Below are 9771 nucleotides of genomic sequence, written 5' to 3' on the forward strand. Positions count from 1 at the left end.
GTAAAAAGATTATATATTGTCAACATTATCATGAGATGTAAAGTCATACTTTGGATCTCAAGTCACAAAATTATTTTTTTAAAGTAAATAAAATGAAAGAAATTAGTTTAAAATTTAAATTATTTTTTTAAATTTGAGTTTCAAAGTAACTGAGTAAAAAGTCAACCATTTTGAAACCCATGATGAGTTTGAGATAAAAAGTCATAATTCTGAAAATCTGAATGAATTTATTTTCATTCAATCTCTATCAAACATCCAAATTATCACGATAAAATTCAAAGTTCAGATTTCCAAGGCTAACAGAAATATTTATAGAAATGCAATGTGGCAGTTATGGGCTTCCGTATAGGTTTGGATCCCCCTGAAACAAAGCTGACGTGGAGGGAGGAAAAAACAACACTTATAAACCAACAGAGTTATAAAACCACGCCTGTCGCTGCTAATGCGACTGAACTTGAGCAGAACAGTAACGCTCGGCGTATTGTTGCCACTTCCCTCTAATCCGCTCCCGCACAAACACGCCGTGTTCTCCAGAGGGGGGATCTACTTTCTTTCTCTTTACGTCCGGATGAAGGAAATCAGGTCACTCGCTCTCTGTTCTCTGTGTTTCTCCAGTCAGGGGATGATCAATCAGCTCGTTGAAGGTGATATTGATTCATTGGAGCTCCATAATAATTCTCCTCCTTCTCTTTCCCTTCGGCTCTCTTCTTCTTCTTCTCCTCCTTTTCATTCCACCTGCTCGTTTTTATTGTTTTTTTTCCCCAGCCCTCCATCTTGTCATGTCTCTTATCGTTTGCCCTCTCTCCCCTCTCTCATGCTGTCTTCTCTTGTTTGTGCCAGTCCCGAATGGTCATGGGGAAACATGTTTGCATGCTTATATTAACACGAATGATGTCAACTTGATGCAATGAAAAATTCTATAAGTGATGCTTTAAGCAAAATCTGACAATGAACTTGATACTAATACTACTAATGACGGCTAAATGGAGACCTAGCAGTTTAATCTCTGTGGTCAAAAAAACTACAACAACAACGATGAAAATGACGTTTATGCTGTGTTTATCAGTGTTCTGTTTCCTTTCTGTCGGTTTACAGTTGTTTTTTATATATATAATTTATTCAAGAAGTTTACTTTTTTATTGGTTGTTGGTGATTGAGGGCGATTGTTTCAGTCTGGAAAGGTCACAGGATGTTGGTGAATGTGTAAGTAACTGCGTGGCTGAAGCAACAATAATGGAAATAAAGGATATGTATCATCCGCTCTGGTGTTTCTCTCTTCTTCTTCTAACTGTTGCTGCGCTCCTCCAGGCAGAGTATCAAATGTAAAGCTGGGGGGATATCAGGTTTTTTACCCTCTGTAATTGACTGGAGTATTAGGATTAACATGCTCCACCTGCAGAAAAGCTCTCAGACTCTCCGCTGTGCATTAAGTCCTGTAATTATTCAGCCACTTTGTCATGAATTCTTCATCGAGGCCTGAAATACAGCGCCAGCGCTCGCTCCTGCCACTGCACTGCAAAAACACAAAGTCTCACCAAGTGTTTTTACTCTAGTTTCTAGAGCAAATGCTTTGCTTCACTGGACAAAAATAACTTCAGCAAGATATAGGAGCTTGTTTTACGTCAATAAAATTAGCAGATTATTTCACTTATAACATGGGGAATAATGTCTTATTATAAATGAAATAATCTGCCAGTGGAATTTGTTCATTTTTATATAATTATTTTAGAAACAAGTGCCTATATCTGGTTGGAAAGTTTCTTATAAGTTAGTTTTCTTATTTGATATTATTTTCTATTCATTTATGACCTCGTCGTGTTTGAACACTGTAAAAACACAAAATATTAGCAAGTATTTTTAGTCTAGTTTCTAGTTAAAATATTTTAGTGCACTTAAAATAAGACATAGGAGCTTGTTTTAAGTCAATGATTCCTTAATACTGGTGATTATTTCACTTATAAAATGGGGAATAATATCTTATAATTGAAATAATCTGCCAGTGAAATTTGTTCATTTTTATATAACTTTTTAGAAACAAGCTCCTATATCTTGTTGAAAAGTTTCTTGTAAGTTAGTTTTAATAATTTATTTAATATTATTTTCCATTCTTAGGCGTTTATGACCTCGTCGTGTTTGAACACTTCAAAAACACAAAATCTTACCAAGTATTTTTGGTGTTGTTTCTAGTATAAATATCTTAGTGCAATTAAAATAAGACAAGTTACTTATTCAGCAAGTTATAGGAGCTTGTTTTTTTATCGATGTATGCGTTTTGATGTTAAACCCATGAGGTTTTCTGAAATGTGTGTTTAAAATACCATAACCAAATCTAATCAGTTTTTCTCTTTCAATAATCTTTGTATCAAAATAAAGCTAACAGGTGGGACACTCCAACAGAAGTTAAGTATCACAGCAGCTGCTACAGTTTCAGAAAAAATGAGGATGGAACATAAAATAATTTGGATTTGTTTTTTGACCCTCACTATATTTATCTTTTTTTGCATTATGCAGGATATAAATCTTTCAGAAATATTATTAAAAAAAAGATTTTAACTTTTTGAAACCAAAGATCCACCTTACCTGTGTAATGAGTGATGCAGCCACCACATTCTTTGGCACTACCAGAGCTCCATACAAAATTCTGCTTTATCATCTTCTACCCAAGAGCCTGATGTTTCCATGGATACCAAATACATCTATGCTTAACAGAAGGGAGGCGCAGTAATGAGAGTCGGGAAAGTTAAAATCTTAAATCTACTCAGAGTTTACAGAAACTAACTTAGGATAAATCTGATAAAAAGTGTCTTTTATTCAGCTTTTTGTTTAAAACTAATAAACTACAAAAAACAAAAAAATCCTTAAAATTGATTTTTATTTTTATTTATTTTTTAACTACTAGTTCCACTTACAGGTTACTTCACTGATACGGTAACGATTTTCTCCCCATTTTATAAGTGAAATAATCTGAAAGTAAAACTAGAAATTTGAATCAATATTCAAGAATCGCTGACTTAATCCAGCTCCTATTGCTGAGTAGTTATGCAAAATTACTTGGTGGAATTTTGTGTATTTGCAGTGAAAATACTGGTTCCACTGGCAGATTATTTTACTATTATCCCCATGTTATAAATAAAATAATCTGCCAGTGGAACTAGCACTTTTTAAATCAATATTAAGAAATTATTATCAATAATCTTGCTGAAAAGCTACTTGTGAGAAGAGGTTGTCCTAACGTATTTTTACAAATATTTGCGGTTTATTTTCAGTTTTTGGATGCCCTCCATTTTCTGCTGCCCTGGTCAACTGCCCATATCAAAAACCGCCACTGCTAATAAGTTACTTTCGTCTTATTTGAAGTGTACTAGCAGATATGCACCAAAAACTAGACCAGAAACCGTTTGTAAGATTGTGTTTCTGCAGAGTGCGCTCTTTAACTTCTGCTCTCTCTCCCTTTTTTGTTTTCTTTTAATCACTTTTATTATTCGTCGTGTCGCTGCTGCTGGAGCGAAAAGCCGCGCAGTAGCAATTTGCAAGTCGAATATTTTAGCAGACAGCAGAGAGGGGCGATCACAATGAGAGGGGAAATGACGGAGGAGTAGGAGAGGATTAAACAAATGAAAAGAGGATGACGAGGACGAGGAGGCGGCAGAGGAGGAGGAAGAGGAGCGCAGGAATGCATGGGGAAACCTGGAGCGGCAGAGGAGATAGCTGTGGAGGATGGGTCTGTATATAAACCATCCATAATGGGCAGCTACAGACCACACACACACACATATATATATAAATATAAATATATGTGGCTACCCACCAGTTAGCTTTGCTTTAACACTAAAGACTAAGAGAGAAAAATGAGAGGATGGGAGGGGGCTGAGGGGGAATTTCCGTCTCCATGGCAACTTTCCCACCGTGCAAAAAAAAAAAAAATCATTTAGTCGGAAAGACATTTCACTCAGTTCAGTGAGCTGTAAGAGGCAGCGGACGGGTATGAGGGGCCGTTTAGGACAAAATTTACGTTTTGTCTCTCACACACTACCAAAAAGTCTCGCATACTCCAAAAAAGTTGCCTCGCATACTCAAAAAAATTACGTTTTGTCTCTCACACACTACCAAAAAGTCTCGCATACTCCAAAAAAGTAGCCTCGCATACTCAAAAAAATTACGTTTCGTCTCTCACACACTACCAGAAACTCTCGCACACTCCAAAAATTACGTTTTGTCTCTCACACACTACCAGAAACTCTCGCACACTCAAAAAAAGTAGCCTCGCATACTCAAAAAAATTACGTTTTGTCTCTCACACACTACCAGAAACTCTCGCACACTCCAAAAAAGTAGCCTCGCATACTCCAAAAAATTACGTTTCGTCTCTCACACACTACCAGAAACTCTCGCACACTCCAAAAATTACGTTTCGTCTCTCACACACTACCAGAAACTCTCGCACACTCCAAAAAATTACGTTTCGTCTCTCACACACTACCAGAAACTCTCGCACACTCCAAAAAAATAGCCACGCACACTAAAAAAAATACTAAAATGTCACACACACACAAACGTTAACTTTCTCGCACACATACACTGCTACCAAGCTCGCACATTCACAAACGTTAACTGTCTCGCACACATACACTAACAGCTCGCACATTCACAAACGTTAACTGTCTCGCACACATACACTGCTACCAGCTCGCACACACACACACACACAGACGTTTATCTCTCACATACACAAGACTAAAGTTGAACACACAGTACTAAGACTCGTTTTTTGAATGTGTGAGAGCGAGACTTTTTTTGAATGTGTGAGAGCGAAACTCTTTTTGAATGTGTGAGAGCGAGACTTTTTTTGAATGTGTGAGAGTTGTCACGGAAGAGGCGGGGCATAATTTTTGGATCAAACTGCGCATGCGTAGATCCTAAACTATAATTTTCCATTTTTGACTCACTGTATGTTGTATTACTTAGTATATTTGTGTTTTTAAATATATATAAATATATTGAAACTATCTTTCAATAGCTACCTTATATTAAACTATGTTAAGGACAAATGTCAAACATAGTGCAAATATTTTGAAAACAAAGTAAAAGATCTTGCAGGTATATTAATCTCCTTCCTCCATCAGAAATGAAAAATTATAAATGCACACTATGTGTTGGGAACCTGTGTTTGTTGACTGACTTTTATTTGTCAGGCTTACGAGACAAAAGCTGAAAAAGATCGATTTTCTTCGCTTTCAAAATAACACAAAACAGCGAAAAATGACCTCCACACCAGACCTCGTTTATTTATGTATGTATTTTTATTTTGATAGCTGCCGATTAAACTGAAAGTTACACATTGATATGATCATATGAGTAGTTTTTACCGAGAAATCGATCAGAAGCGCCGTGAAAATGGTCAGATTCACCGGATCCACGTCTCTGGCTGCAATGCGCGCTCCCGTCACAGGGGGAACAGATTTTCACGGGGGAACAGAATTTCTCACAAGACCTCTTAATAATTCCTGTAATGCTGGCACCCAGTGGACAGATTGTACTACAGCAATTTTGCTATTTTTAATCAATCAATCAAATTCATTTATTTCTATAGCACATTTAATCTACAAGAAAGTTAAACGTTCTATATATATTTAAAATATATATAGCACAAATATACTAAGTAATAGAACATACAGTGAGTCAACAATCGAAACTTAAGGTTTAGGATCTACGCATGCGCAGTTTGATCCAAAAATTATGCCCCGCCTCTTCCGTGACAACTCTCACACATTCAAAAAAAGTCTCGCTCTCACACATTCAAAAAGAGTTTCGCTCTCACACATTCAAAAAAAGTCTCGCTCTCACACATTCAAAAAACGAGTCTTAGTACTGTGTGTTCAACTTTAGTCTTGTGTATGTGAGAGATAAACGTCTGTGTGTGTGTGCGAGCTAGCAGTGTATGTGAGCGAGACAGTTAACGTTTGTGAATGTGCGAGCTGTTAGTGTATGTGTGCGAGACAGTTAACGTTTGTGAATGTGCGAGCTGGTAGCAGTGTATGTGTGCGAGAAAGTTAACGTTTGTGAATGTGCGAGCTGTTAGTGTATGTGTGCGAGAAAGTTAACGTTTGTGAATGTGCGAGCTGTTAGTGTATGTGTGCGAGACAGTTAACGTTTGTGAATGTGCGAGCTGTTAGTGTATGTGTGCGAGACAGTTAACGTTTGTGAATGTGCGAGCTGGTAGCAGTGTATGTGTGCGAGAAAGTTAACGTTTGTGTGTGTGTGACATTTTAGTATTTTTTTTAGTGTGCGTGGCTATTTTTTTGGAGTGTGCGAGAGTTTCTGGTAGTGTGTGAGAGACGAAACGTAATTTTTTGGAGTGTGCGAGAGTTTCTGGTAGTGTGTGAGAGACGAAACGTAATTTTTTGGAGTATGCGAGGCTACTTTTTTGGAGTGTGCGAGAGTTTCTGGTAGTGTGTGAGAGACGAAACGTAATTTTTGGAGTATGCGAGGCTACTTTTTTGGAGTGTGCGAGAGTTTCTGGTAGTGTGTGAGAGACGAAACGTAATTTTTGGAGTGTGCGAGAGTTTCTGGTAGTGTGTGAGAGACGAAACGTAATTTTTTGGAGTATGCGAGGCTACTTTTTGGAGTGTGCGAGAGTTTCTGGTAGTGTGTGAGAGACAAAACGTAATTTTTTTGAGTATGCAAGGCAACTTTTTTGGAGTATGCGAGAGTTTCTGGTAGTGTGTGAGAGACGAAACGTAATTTTTTTGAGTATGCGAGGCTACTTTTTTGGAGTATCCGAGACTTTTTGGTAGTGTGTGAGAGACAAAACGTAATTTTTTTGAGTATGCGAGGCAACTTTTTTGGAGTATGCGAGACTTTTTGGTAGTGTGTGAGAGACAAAACGTAAATTTTGTCCTAAACGGCCCCTCATAGACGGGAGGGGAGGCGGTTTGTTTCTCTGAAGGAATTTTTCTAAAACCCGACAACTAAACATGAGCTGTTACTGCAGCGGGGATTAAAAAAATAAAAATAAGACGAATACATCTACAGATAACGACTTCGCCTGCGACGATAAACAAGAATTCAATGGCTTTGTAGGACAGGAATGTCTTCGAGTGGAAGCAGCTGTGTTTGAGTCGTGACATCGGTGTTTCTGTTTTCAGGCTTTAAAAGTAAATATTACACTGCAAAAACACAAAATCTTAGCAAGAATTTTTACATTTGTTTCCAGAGGAAATATCTTAGTAAATAAGACAAAACTAAATTACAAGTAACTTTTCAGGAAGAAATAGGAGCTTGTTTAAGTAAATAATTATTTAATTTTGATGAAAAATTACTAGTTTCATTAACAGGTTATTTTACTGAGAATATGGGGGAAATGTTATAAATAAAATAATCTGCATGTGGAACAAGAACATTTTTATTAATAAAACAATTATTTACTTAAATCAAACTCATCTTGCTCAAAAGTTACTTGCAAGATAGTTTTGTCTTATTTGACATTTACTAAGATATTTACACTAGAAACCAGACAAAAATTATGTGTTAAGATTGTGTTTTTGCAGTGTATTGCAAAACTCAAATACTAACAAGATTTTGTGCTTTGCAATACAAAAAGTCTAAATTCTGTCAAAAATGTTTGACTTTTCAAACTCAAAAATGTCCATGTTTTCTTCTGGGAAGTTTCTTGTTTTTATTTTTAGTGCAAATTTTAAACTTTTCAAGCTCAGAAATGTCCAAACTGTTTCTTGAAAAATTTTGAGATTAATCTAAAAGATTCTGGGTTTTTTTGACATTTGAAACTCAGAAATTTCCAAGATCTTTCTCAAAGATTTCTGAAATTAATATAAAAATTGTAGTTTTTTTCTAGCAAATATGCAACTTTTGAAACTCATAAGTTTTCATGTCAAAACTTTTCTAGAAAAAGACATCAAACTAAAATAAATCTGAGTTCTTTTCATACTAATTTTTTACTTTTAAAACTCAGAAATCTCCATGCTTTTTCTAAAACATTTCTGAAATTAATCTAAAACTTTCAGTTCTTTGGCTGAAATTTTCTCCTCCTTTTTTTCTAGCTATATGGCCCTAACAGGCTGCCGTACCTTTGCTACACATCACCAGCAGCAGCCTTCATAGAGAAACCCAGAGAGGATGAGAAATGTATGACATCCCAAATGTCCCAGGTAGCTCTGATAAACACTCCAGAGGATTTAAGTGTAGCAGCATGTTGGCTGTGATTACCTGTAGTGAGGCGACCATCTGGCCCTCCCAGCTGGATAAAACGGTCAGGAGATGGATTGTCTTCGCCACACCACCTGAACCTTACAGACACAGTGCACCATATTTTTCATTCATATTTTATTATGTCAGTCTCTGACATTAAATAAAAGAGAAAAACCCAAAAGCAGTCGAAGTAAACATTGTCTGGCTTTCTGAAGACACATCTAGAGAGCAGGTTCTCTGTAATTGCTTGGCAACTGCCTGCATGGTGTGTGTTGAAGTTCAAAGCTAGACGGCATATCTCCAAGCAGCAGAAAACATCAGAGGTGCCTACGCAGGCAGGCACAATCATGCACAAACAAACATTCACAAGCCGGCCCGTCAGTTTAAATTGGCCATGTTGCTCGGTCACAATGGAAACGCGCTGCGGGAGGTTGAATGTTTAGATAGAAACTTTACTCATCTACTGCCGGAAGGGGCACGGCCGTTTTCTCCCGCCTGCAGAATTTAGGTTAAACCGATGCAGATTATTGTGTCAGTGGGAGGTTTTGACTTTGATGAAAACAGAACCGAGTATCCATCAGCAGAACGGACCACTGGACCAATGTGAAAGGCTGCAGTCACAGCAGGAAAATGCGACTCGAATCTGCTTCTTTTCACCCAAATGCGACTTATATCCGGCTTTTCACCCCACAAAAAAATCCAGTTTGTTCCACTTCTATACGTGGTAAGAATCAGACTTGGGTTGTAACTAGTTAGGTTACTTTTTTTTTTTTTTTTTGAAACAAACAAACAAACAAACAAAAAAAACATTAAGGAGTAAGATTTTTATTGAAATAAACTGATTTGGAAAAAAATGTATTTTGCCTAATTTAGTTATTCTTTGTTACTTATATGAACTATTGCCATTTTGGTCGTTAAAATACCAACATTTCCATTTAACTTTATGTTGTGGTCCATCTGATGATGTAGTGTTATATTGCTATGACAACAGCGAACAAGCTACAAGCTTATAACTAGCTCTCGCGACCTTCCTAATTTATGAACAATATGCGTACATTACAACTATTATTTGATCAAAAATGTTTGTGTACTCTACCCACCTATGTGTAATACTAAGATAAATATCAGTGGTATTTACTGTAGTACTTACTCATTTGCCGAACTAGCAAAATTAGCTTAGCTAATGTAGCTTAAATCTGTGGTATGCACGGCCACGAAAGAAAAAGATCGGATTGGAATTGAATACAATACCTGCCAAAAACAGTTTGTTGATTAATTAAAAATAGTTTAGCTGTATGTTGTGTTGACTTACTGATGAGGAATTACACATTGTATCTCCGGATGTTAAACATGACATGGTTGATGATGTGTATGTAAACATAAAAATGAGTCAACGTGATGTTCAGTTTGTGATTCCTTGAACTCACCAAGTCAAAAGCAAAGAAACCTGACAGTGTTTTCTAAAGCAGCTGTAGTCATCATGCTGTTGTCCCTCAAGTGTTTGTGGAAATTACTCAGCAGCGGCTTGACAGGGGATTTTCACCTACTAAAGAAATTTGCTGACAT

This window comes from Poecilia mexicana, unplaced genomic scaffold (assembly GCF_051168715.1).
Source record: "Poecilia mexicana isolate PSO_F unplaced genomic scaffold, ASM5116871v1 scaffold_8, whole genome shotgun sequence".
Classification (NCBI taxonomy): domain Eukaryota; kingdom Metazoa; phylum Chordata; class Actinopteri; order Cyprinodontiformes; family Poeciliidae; genus Poecilia; species Poecilia mexicana.